Source organism: Schistocerca piceifrons, chromosome 3 (assembly GCF_021461385.2).
Source record: "Schistocerca piceifrons isolate TAMUIC-IGC-003096 chromosome 3, iqSchPice1.1, whole genome shotgun sequence".
Taxonomy (NCBI): Eukaryota; Metazoa; Arthropoda; class Insecta; order Orthoptera; family Acrididae; genus Schistocerca; species Schistocerca piceifrons.
In genome coordinates this window covers 160,837,080-160,849,898 of record NC_060140.1, presented here as the reverse complement: position 1 = coordinate 160,849,898, position 12,819 = coordinate 160,837,080, and the positions used below count along the sequence as shown (strand labels likewise).

Sequence of the window (12,819 nt, the reverse complement as noted above, 5' to 3'; positions counted from 1 at the left end):
GCTAATAATTACGGTTCCACAATAAATTTGCGCTCGTCCATTCCTGATCACTTCCTCAGCTCAAATCTAGATTGTAAGAGGAGTGTAAAATGACCTTAGAGGGTGAAATGAGATTACAGCATGACTGCTTCTTAGTGCTTTCCCAAAATACAGCAGTCCTAAGTAATGAGATAATATCTCTGCTTGGTGAAAATTCCGAGATCACTATCGAATGAATGATTTATCGCTGTCCTCTGAAATTTTGAGAATAAATGAAAAGCACTAGTCTTTTTGAGGGGAGACGGAAGGCAATTTATATCTCTATCCTGCCTATGCTGTTTTACCCTTCGAATAGGGACACTTTTCAAAAGAAGTGCAAGTGAAAAACAATGAAACGTTAAGGTTTAATATTGCAATTCTAGCATAGTTAAGGATGAGATTTACTTACCACTAATATTTTCCAGCACCATACTGAGCACAATATGAATCATAGTGGTCTTCTTTTCTGCTCTTGGTCCCTCTTCTTTTCTGTCTGGTTTCTTTTGTGCATTTTAAATTAGCAATATCTGCTTTGTGGATTCTCTCTTTATCTATTTGCACCAAGGATTTTGCAGTATTTGCACAAGATTTTGTGCTCAATAACTCTAAAACATCCATTCTTCTAATTACACCATTATTGAAGAATAAAATGGCATCAGAACACCAAATTTGAGGGTAGGAGCTGTACAAATACACGTTCGGTAACCAGTGCCGAGTGACAGAATTCACACATTCATTTAAATGTTTGGTTTTCCCATGATGACATTTCTTCAAAAATGTATCTTTACAAAGGTCTCCAAATATGGGTTTAATTTCATTCATTACTGATGCGAGTGAAGAATGTTTGTGGGCATATTTGGCACTTCTCCTGTACTTGCACCAAGTGTCAGGTTCGTTCAGGAAAAGACCGTGCATTGGATTTTCACTTGTGGAGAGCTTATAGAAAGAGATAGCCCACAAAACTTTTTTCATGTTTTCTAAATTCTCTACATTTCTTCTTACGGAAAAGCCAGAATAATTCTGTAATCTATCTATTTCAACATTTGTCATGCGACCATTACCACCTATCTTCTCACATCTTCCAACACTATTTTTGACTTTTCTTTCAATAATCTTCTCAACCTGGGCCCTATTCTTTTCTGGACGTGGGCAGTACACTCTAATTTATAAATTGTTACATTAGGACCATAGGGGTGTTCTGCACATACCCGGACATAAGCCTTGCTCTCACTACCCCCTAAATACTGTTCATATCTGGCACATCTGTTTGCCACTGAATGATTAAAAATCCTGAGAACTTCTGCCACTTCCAAACCACCACTTGGACTAGAATAATTGATCTGTCTGTTATGTTCATGCTCTTTCTAACTTCCACTTCCACAAGTTTTACAGTACATGCTTAGAATCTCTACATCAATTACCTTGCCAGTAATGATGTAGCTGTCACGGCACCATTTAGTGACATTTGTCCACAATTCTGCTAGCTACCATCAAAACATGCACAAATATCACCACTTTCCCTGTCATCACTTTCCTTGAGTGCTTCTGCAGGATCTTCCTTAATTGAGATGTTACAAACTCCAGCAACAGCAGTACCAATAACATTATTGTAAGTAATAAATTTTGCAGGATTTGAAATATCAAGTAATGCACATAAGAGTTTGCCTGCGTCCATCCCTTCACCAATAGATCTGAGACCATAAACTAGCCTTATGTTGTTCTCACAAAAATTATTATCTGTCATTTTTGATGTCATTGCTGTAGCAACTGCACCACATTTTGTATAACCCAATGTCAGGTTTGACCCAATCCCTTTAGGAAGAAGCTGATTCTCGCCCAAAGATACGTCACCACCACATATTCTGCACACAGTATTTTTGGAATTGAAATCACAGAGCATGCTAAGGTTCACTATAATATTTCAAAACGAATGTTATCTCCACAAGCTGACTGGGAGAAAATGCCTTGAAGACACTGCAGTTTGTTTCTTGATGTCCTGTTTTCTTTATGTCTGACATTCTTGGCTCATTTGACACACTAACCTTATTTACGTTTACGTATTTATTTCCTGTGAATTTTAATTTAGGCGAGAATTTATTTATTCGTGACATTTGTATGAAAACACTCGGAACCAAAGAAAATACAAATCAACACGAATTCACTCTCAACAATCTTCACTAAGTACAACCATTAACGCTCGGAAACGATAACAAACACGATCGGAAAAACGAGTATCGATAGTAGATACAGGGTAGGGAATATTGAAACGTTAAAACAATTTTATTTTTGTTATTTTGAGCTTTTCCTCTTACATAGGCTTATCTCAAACAAAATAATTTACTCTGAAATTACTATACAAAGAATAAACGTTCGAAATATTACTCGAGGTGTTTCGATCTTGTGTGCCCGTTTCCTTCGCTCCCATACTCCTCGTTGTGCTGTACATTTTGGACCCAGGTGGTCGTAGGTCGTCCTCTTCTTCTTCTCCCCTCCGGTTCCCACTCCAGTATCAATTTTGGTATTCTATCTTCCTCCATTCGTCGTACATGCCCGTTCCACTGTAATTTCTTCCTATCCATTACGTCGCATATTCTTTCTTTTATTTCCATTCTTCTTATCATTTCGGTGTTCCTTATCTTCTCTTTCCTGGAAAGTTTTGCTGATCTTCTCCAGAAGTCCATCTCGAGGGCTTGTAATTTTTTAATGTGCTTCAGGTTAGTTGTCCAGGTCTCCGTTCCATACAGAACCACATTCTCTAATATAGATTCGTACATAAATTTTTTAGTTCTGCTGATTACATTCCTGCTTCATAAGACAGTTAAGCATCCTAAAGCTCTTCCAACGGCTACTAATCTTTATTTGATTTCTGACTCTGATTTTCCCTCGATTTTTAAAATAGATCTCAAATAACCGAAAGTGTTTATCTTTTTGATTTTCGTTCCTACAATGTAGGCCTATAGATCATCTGAATCATTACTCAAGTATTCTGTTTTTTGGTAATTAATCCTCAAACCCCAAGTTTTGTATGCTACTGCTACTTGATTGCACATATAGTTAGCATCCACCCCATCCTGTGCTACGACTACTTGATCATCAGCAAACCATAAATGATTTTGGTAAACTCCATCTCTTACTTCTTATCCCATACTGTTACATTTACGAGACCATTTTCTAAGGCTAGTATCCATATAGGTTTTAAATAATACTTCTTATACCATACTGTTACATTTACGAGACCATTTTCTAAGGCTAGTATCTATATAAGTTTTAAACAATGATGGTGACATGGAACACCTCTATAAAAGGCCTTTGCTTGTTCTGAATTTCTGTGAAAGTTTATTACCAACTTTCACTTGGCAAATATTATCTTAATACATCTGTTGCATTACTTTAATCAAGGAAGGGTTTATGTTTTCCGTATGTAGTGCCCTCCAAAGTAATTTTCCAGGAACAGTATCATACGCTTCTTCTAGATCTATGAAAATTAATCCTAATTTTTCTTGATTTTTCCCTATATTTCTCCAAAATCTGTTGCAATGTGAAAAAAAAGTCTCCACATGTTCTCCCAGCCGTAGAACCACATTGTTCTTCGTGGGTTCAAAAAATTCTTTCCAGTTTATTTAATTACTCTAGCAAAAATTCTTATCAATGTGTTTGTAACACAAATTCCTCGATGGCTTGAATAAATTTTGCGATTCTCTTTCTTAAATATGGTATTAGTGTAACCTAGCTTCATCTCGTTGGGTATTGAGTCTTCATGCATCACATTGTTGAAGAACTGTGTTATCAGTTTCACAGTTTTGTCATCACCATATTTCAGACACTCCAGATTGATATTGCCTGGTCCAGATGATTTACCAGTCTTTCCGGTTCTCAACGCCTTAACTACTTCACTTTCTAAAATCTGGATCTCATCATCTTCATGTCTGTTTTTTTCCATTGTTAATTCTTATAGCTATTCTACTGTGACCTCATTTAATAATTTTTGGAAATACTCTTCCCTGTCGTTTTGTGTTATCAGTTGGGGATCGGTTTTGCTTTTTGTATCCTGTCGAAGTCCTTTTAATACTGACCATTCCGATTTTGCTCTCCCAAATCCTAATTTGCTATTAACTGTGGCACATGTTCTTTCCATGCTTCATTTTTTGCCATCGTTATTTTTTTCATCATTTCATTCTTCTTTTCCTTGTATATTGATCTTGTTTCTTTTGATTTATCATTAAACCACTGAAGGAATGCATTTAGTTTTTCTCTAACGAGGACCTCTATTTCCTCTGACCACCACTCTGCTTCACGCTTGTGGTTGCTACCTTTTTTACCCAACACCTCCGTTGCTATGATTTTCCCATTAGTTTTTCAATAATCATATATTTTATCTGCATTTCCTTGAAATGATTCAACCAGTTTCCTTTGCACCCTGGCCGCAAAGAGTGTTCTGATACTTTTGTCTTGTAGACTGTCAATATTAAAAGGTAAGTTTTCATAATTTTAAGTCTGGTTCGTTTTATTTATGTTACTTGTATCATCCTTTGCATTCTTCCATGGCAAAAAAGATATAGTTTTCCTAGATAATGGTTTGATCCACACTGGGCTCCTCTGTAAGATCTTACATCTACTGCCTTGAAACTACCTGTTTGACTCATGATATTCTAATCTACTATAGAACGAGATTCTTTAGTATTCTGTGCTAAGAATATTTATGAATGCCCTTGTGTTTGAAAAATGTGTTGGTAGTTTTTAGATCAAATTGTTCACAAATTGCAATCAATTGTTCCCCATTGCCATTATACAACTCCTTTCCATGTTTTACTGCTATTCTACAAGATTCTCCAATTCGTACTCTTCCATTCATGTCTCCCATGAAAATCAGTTCCTTTCTTCTTGGGGTTTTCAATAGTCTCCCTGAGGGTAGGCCAGAATGTATCTTTCTCTTTATCTTCTGTGTCGTTCGTGGTTGCATATACGCCAATAATCACCACTTCCCTAGCAAATAATCTCATTTCAACAATTATAATACGTTGATTGATGAATGTCCAATTCGAGATTCTTTTTTCCATGATTTCTTTCCATCATGGATACTGCTGCTTTGGCTCTTACTACTTTTGATACCCCACTCCATATATGTACATAATTATCCAGTTCTTTTTCTCCTTGGCCTTTCTTCTTTGTTTCAGAGAGTACGACTACAAACATATTGAACATGTCAAATTCTGCAGGTATTAAATTTATTTTAATGGAAATACCTTGCACAATCCAGCATCCAAACATCATTTTTCGTTTATCATCTCCAGCTCGTTGTGCAGAGTTCCGATTTTTCCAAGGGATATTATTAGGTTTTTTAGCATTTTTAGGTTTTTATGTGAGTGAGGAGCTGTCCCACTGCACAACCCCAAACCCATAGGACCAGGTAATTTATAATCAAGGTTTTCTTCCTTTAGCCTTAGATAAGCCAATATCATTCTACAAGGTAGCAGTTGCTAGCTTTGGTCCACCCCAGGTACATTATTTTCCCCCTCCCCACCATATCTGGTGAGCATTCCCCTATCTGCCACCTGGGGAGGCGCCCGATGAAAGACCGGCAAACTCCACAAGGGGATAAAACAATAGAAGCATGAAAGAATATACAAGGAGTAAAAGAGTGCTGTGCATTATCTCATGCCTTTAACACCAAGAGAGGAGAAAGCAGCAGTAGAAAAATAGAAGGAAAATTAATGGATACTGGAAGGTAGCAGACAGTGGCTGTGGTATACAGGTTGTTTGGATATTTCTGTTACAAACGATCTAGGACATGTAGAGGAAATGAGTACGTAATACTCTGAAAACGAATCCATGTTCGGATACTTACCGTTTCAGTTCTAAAACGGTCTCAATTCAGAAGTGTGACGTGTGCACATCTGTTGAGGAAAAAGTCTCAAAGGTGCTTGTCCCGGTATGCAACAGTGTAACTCAACCAGCGGATTTAACTCCTATGGGCTACTGATTATGAGATCTACGTGACGATGCCGTCCTGAGTATATTTATATATTTTGACACTGCCGCTACTGCCTTATCACTTTAGGACATGGTGTAGAAAAGATCTGAGGATGGTCATTACTGACTGAAACCGGTCATCGTCAACAGTATTTATATTGTGATCAAAGACTGGATTAAAAAACATTTGATTATGAGATCCTATGAAAACTTAAATTCACGAGAATGCTGCTGAGACGAAGGAAGATCTGGTCGCTGTGTTAAGAACTGAAGAGACACCACCTGGGGTGGAGAGTAAGTACTGCAACGTTCTACGTAAGTACAATACCTGTAACACATTGGTGCCCACTACGTCGAGTCACTGTTGTAATGCATCAGTACTGTTAACTACGTACAGTATGCTGGATTCTTTTTCTTTTTGAAAAATCAAAGTGTAAGTCTAGTACAAACATAGGTTGTTAACTGATAAACGGATGTTCCATTATGTTTCCAGCTGTGGATGAGTTGAACATATGAGTTGAGTCTGTCATAAAACGGAAAAATACAATCTGGATATGGGTTCCTGTTCAAAGTATTAAGTACTCATTCCACTACACAAGCCTTAGCAGTTCGTAAAGGAAATTTCCGAACATCCTGTAGAGAGAGTGAAGGAGACAATGGCAGCGTAACAAAGAGAGGGTCGCAGTGACAATAGAACATAGAAGATATTGACGGAACGGTGCTAGGAAAGGAGTGAAGCAGACAGCGCCAGTGAGAGAGGAATGAAGAGAAGGAGAAAGTGGTAGGGAGTGAGAGCCAGTGATAATAACAGACAGAGTCCATGACAGTGACAACGAGGTAGGGAGATGTAATGACAATCAGAATAGACAACAGTAGTGGCAAGGAATGAACGAAATAAGTAGCAGTAAGAGAGAAAGAAAAGTAGACACAGTGAGAGGTTCGTCTACTGGATGGACAGATTGAGGGCTACTGTGGCTGCGAGACAGGAGCCAGTGACAGGAAGACGCACAGAGATAATGAGGTGAGCTGAACGAGTTTGTAGGAATAAGCACGTGGGAGTGGAAGCGTATGAGCGACTAACACCGATGGACTAATGGATGTGAGGGAGTCAATGGTTAGGGAAACTTTTGGGAGTAAGATGTGAGTAGGCTTGTAAAAAAGGTGCAAGTACGTTCGCATGTCAAAACGTTGGATAAATTTTTAAAGGGCCGGAGGAAGGTATAAAGAAGCGTCTTGTCCCCCACTAGCAGTCATTCTGTGAAACAGGAACATTTTCGCTTTTTATACTCTGACAGGAGTATTTTCCTGCTGGTTTTTATTAAGTTGAGCCAGTGGGTTGTGTAAGGAACAACGGATGTACTTCCTCATAGGCGGTGATAATCATTCATCTCCAAAGCCGTGAACAATTCTAATTCCGGTAGTCACAAATTACGGTAGTACCCGGGGGGCTATTAACGCTGCCGCTTTGTGGAGGGTTTTATTGTTATTTCGGCTAGTACCTGTCTAGTTATAAAGGGTGTTAGCTATTTTAAACCTAGTTTAAGCTACGGCTAGTCGTCATTAGCTAAGTCACTGTTTGCCAGTGGGGGTCTACTGGCATAATTACAAGGGACGTGAAGCTCACTGAAATCAACAAATTATGAGTGCCGTGTTTAAGTAGCTTTGAGTGTGGCTTAGAGCGGCCACTACTTTTCCTTATTTGCAGTACCCTTCATTATTATCAACTTGGCACGTGGAAAAAGGTTAAGCGTGTAACTGCTTGAAAGTGAAACTGAGTTTCTTAACAGTGATGTATATTGGTTTTAAGTTTAATGTTTCAGACCAGGTTGTATTTAATGTATTTCTGATTCAATTTGGGTCATAGTCCCACTGTATGTTTCGTTGTGATTATAAATGTCTCGCAGTAGTTTTGTTCCTTGAAGTGCGATCAAGTTCCCTGCTCCGGACTGAGTTTCAGAGTAAGATTGTTTCCCTTTGCCATTAGCCTTTTAGTCTCAGAAGGTGAATGGGTCGCACCATCGTTACTACCGGCTCCGTCGCGGTTGGACTGGGTCAGATATTAGTATCTGCCTCTTGCTCGCTCCACAGAGGGTCATTGTCCTTACTTGGTGCCACATCCAGGGACTCGTTGACGAAATATGAGAAAACATGAGAAAAAAATTAAATAGTGAAACTGAAAAACTGGAATTGTCACCCCAACCGACTCTCATTTGCAAACACACTGTGTTCCACATCCCAATAACGATCCATGCCGTTTCAAGGCCGTTCCCATAAAGCAACGTACATTCATAACACGCGATTTGTAACACAAAAATAACTAATTGCAAAAAGTCTTCCATCGACAGTATGATGTTTCCCGTCATTTCATTGCAACAAATGATACCAGAAACGACGCCTTTTAGAAAACAACATCAATGTTCTGGAAGGTAGAAAGCAGTATAAATTCATACGTTATAAATATTATATTAAATTCTAACAATCATGGGCTTCAACTGAAAACGACAAATATATTGGTTTTGTGAATAAGTACGTTGCATTTTCCCATAAGTTAAATAAATCCAACATACACAGAGAACAGAGACATTAGTCTCAGTATTATTCTCCTTAACTATTTCGAACAATCTGCCAGAGCTCTTCAAATAGGAGACGAGGCCACTGGTAGTGATTGAAGACACCATTATAGTTGTGGACTGTGAAATAATTGCGATCTACCTCCTTCTCTTCATGTTTCATGATTTCCACGACGGTAATGGAATCTTTTAGGAGGATAATTGCTCGTGTCACAATACTAGAATCTTGCTACAGTGGTTTGAGGTGGATGATAGTTGACGTCTTGGCCACAAATTTGCCTGCTGTGAACCCGGTGGAACACACCTGCGACGCTTTGGGGCGTTGTCTTCACGCCAACTAACCACCTTTCATTAATTTACCTTAATTACGTGTCCTGTATGTACACATCTGGTGTCACAGACAACGGGAAACCTACCAAGAATTCATCTAATGCTTGCATCAAATAATCGAAAGTCGACGAATACGCTATGAAGAATGTGGTCGTAACAGTTAGGTACATCAGCATTTCTTTAATAGGTTTCCATGAATGATGAATACTGACACAAATCACAAATCCCAGACTACTACAGGAAGTTGTATTAAGATGGTATATGTTCCCGAAAGAACGGATGCCACTGATGACCGTGCAGCTTCTCTGGAATGAAATCATAATTAAATGGAAACCCTTAGCTCCCGACAGGTGTTGTTGATTTACATCGATGGGGGGAGCTGAAAATTGACCTTCTTCTGTGCGAATGTGCACACTTTTCCCAAACTCTTACCGTACTCGTCAGCTTCGTCTGGCGGAAGTAATGAGTGAATGGGCAAATATCTATGAGGAACACTACGAACGTAGTTTGTGGACAGTTGGGAATGTGGGTCTCACTGAAAGCGTGCAAGGGATTAGTCCCTGCAGTCACACTATCCTCTGTGCCCTCACTGGTTCAGATGGATAGAACGTCTGCCCTGTAAGCAGGAGATCCCGGGTTCGAGTCCCGGTCGGGGCACCCATTTTCTGTTGGCCGCACTGATGTATATCAACAACACCTCTCGACAGCTAAGGGTTACCATTTGATTATCATTTACTACAGGAAGGTTTCTACCGCTGGCAAATTGCTATTTTCAGCAAAAATGTTTAGGTCAATGGAATTGTGTTACAGTAGTCGTTCTTTAAAGAAAGGAATAATAAACTGGGAAACAGTGTAAATATAAGTGAATACTTCACGTCCGCACATTAGTGTTACGATAATTGTAGCACACTGGAATAAATCCATGAAAAAAGCTCTCTTTTAAACGATTTCTAGAGATATTTCTATGATCACAGCTATTATTATATAAGTTTTCAGTTGCTTCTGCAACTCATTCCTGAGTAATTCCAGAAAATAAAGTAAATTCTTGCACTAATCGATCTTTGATGCGATAAACACGTCGAACTATGTTCGGAACGCATTTTCATCTGGAGAGGAAGTTTGTTAAAGTTTCTTTGATAGAGAGTGGAGGAGGTGCAAATCCGTGGGAGCTGGGTGATGTTCAATAAGGTGGGTGCGGAATGATTTCCCAACACAACTCTTGTATTGTGAATTTGTGTCTAGCAGAATCCGAGCGGGCGTTATCGTTGATTAACATTACTTCACGCAGTCTTTTTTTTTTTTTTTTTTTTTGCGAAAGCGTGCAGGTCTTTGTTCGGGGAGTTGCTGCGTTGTTTGGACTCAGCTACTCCTTTCTTTTCGTTACATTTCGTTACATTAGTGTAAAGACACCATTACTCATCACCAGTAACGCTTAACGAGAGAAGTAGTCGGTGTTGTCCACGAGCCAATCGATGGTCAGCAAGCACACACGCAAATATGGCCACCCGCCGACTTTCGGGATATCAGCTTAGAGCATGTGGTAGTCATACACGCCATATTTCACATTTCGCTATAGCACGCAAATGTCGCACCATAGAGGAATAGCACAGTCTATCACAATTCTCAGTTCTCGAGTACACTGGCGTAGATCATTGAGGATTAAGGCGTTTAAATGTTCTTCATCAAGCCCCGAACATCATTCTGAACGTTGAGATTCACTAATGTTCTCCTTAAAACGAGAAAAACAGTTTCTTTTCGTGCTCTGTCCAACAGCGTTATGCCCTTACACGGTACAAATGGTTCTGGCTGCCTCGGCTGCTGTTACCCCACCACTGAACTCAAAAGCTAGAATATGTCGGCAATTTTCGACCTCTCTACTTGGCACTCCATTTTCTAGCGCCAGCAGCGACACTCGTGTATCTCCAAATGATGAAATAAATACGAGTAAAGTCAAATAGCATGAGTGAGCTACAAATTAAAAGTGACAATCGATAAATAAACCCACAGCTTTCAGAGTACTAAGATGCAATGCAAGAACGCTACGAACTTATGCACCAGCCTAATAGTTACGTTTGAGACAGAGTGCGTGTTTGCTTCTTATTGGTGGCACGTTACCGATATATTGTAGAAAGTATTTCCTTTCTCAAATGACGAAATTTTTAGGAAATGATGTAACAATACTCGTACTACTCGACGTCAACGTAAGCAAACTCGTCCCGTGTGAGGTCAGCTTTACTGTCTTCTGCAAACTAGTGAAAGAAACTATTACCCTTTGGGAGATTGGAGCCTCGTTTGTAAACATCATGTGCGCGTCTGTGGCCGAGGGAGATCGCATTCCAGGCGGTGAGACGGTGGTTGCCGGCGCCGGGTTTGCTCTGTCGGAGTTTGATGAGGCCTGCAGCCGGTGGCGGCGCCAGTGTGAGCTGAGTGCTGATTATCCTGATGTTGTAGCTTTGCCAGTTAGGAACACTACTCCCACTATGGCTTTCCAGGAACATCGACGCAATGCAGCGGTTGGTCAGTGGCTTGCGCATATGATTTCTACTCGTGTATACATTGTAATAGCAGTTTTCAATACGACTTCTCGCGAACTAGAATTTCGTCAAGCAGGTTAACAACGAAGTATGTACTCGTTCAAATATAGAATTGGGAAGGTAAGGGTGCTAAGGGTGATTATAGCACATCTGCTGAAGACGTTTACAAAAATTCAGTCTATCATTCGGGTACGACTTTTCGCGCAGTATGGGTATACAGTCTGCTGCGGTTTTTCGAATACATCAGAGAAACTAAAGCATCAATATATTAACAAAAATGTCTACAACTCCATATTAACGTAAACATACGCATTACATCTTATTTAAACATGGACAGCCTGTAGCAATAGTTGAGAGGTGGACACCATGTTTATCTACACTGAGATAACAAATGTCATGTGTCAGCAGGTTACCTTCCATTAGGAAAGTGGGTGCACTCAGGGACTGTTATGTCATTTATAAATTATAGAGCGCATCAGTCCGTTGTCCTTTTTTCTGCAGGTTTTATTACGCAAATCCATATTTCGGCTAGTGCCTGGTCATTATCAATGATCTCTTCTGAACAGCACGTTGTAATTCATCCCAGATACGCTCTGTAAAGTTTACGTCGGGTGAGTAAGATGGCCAGCGAAAGTAAACTCAGTACAGCTTCCCCGGAGCCACTCTGTAGTAATTCTTGGCGTGTGGGGTGGTGCATTATCTTGGTGCAATTGCCCAAATCCGTCGGAATGCACAATGAACATGACTGGATGCAGGTGATCAGACAGGATGCTTACGTATGCCTCTCCCACCAGTTTGGACGTGTACGGAGTCCCATATCACTCCAACTGCACACACCCCATACCATTACAGAGACTCCACCAGCTTCAACAGTCCATTGCTAACATGCAGGATCCATGGATTCATGAGGTTGACTCCATACCCCTACACGTCCATCCGCCCTATACGATTTGAAACGAGACTCGTCCTACCAGACAACATGTTTCCAGTCATCAACAGTCCTATGTCGGTGTTGGAGGGCTCAGGCGAGAAGTAAAGCTTTGTGTTGTGCGGTCGTCAAGGGTACACGAGTGGACGTTCGGCTCCGAAAGCCCAAATAGATGATTATTCGTTGAATGTTGACACTTCTTGATGGCCTACCACTGAAATCTGCAGCCATTTGCGGAAAGGTTGCATTTCTGTCACTTTGAACGATTCTCTTCAGTCGTCGTTGGATCTTTTTCCGCCCGCAGCGATGTCGAATATTTGATTTTATACGGGGTTCCTGATATTCACGGTACACTCGTGAAATGGTCGTATGGGGAATTCCCCACTTCATCGCTACCTCGGAGATGCTATGTCCCATTGCTTGAGCGCCGATTGTAACACCACGTTCAAACTCACTTAAATCTTGATAA

At 40.0% G+C, this 12,819-nt stretch overlaps 1 non-coding gene across 1 annotated transcript; it reads left to right on the top strand.

Annotated features, from left to right (window-relative positions):
* The first annotated feature begins 9,470 nt into the window (after positions 1–9,470).
* Positions 9,471–9,545, top strand: Trnat-ugu. Its single transcript has one exon. It is a non-coding gene; the product is annotated as a tRNA-Thr (tRNA).
* Positions 9,546–12,819: the final 3,274 nt, after the last annotated feature.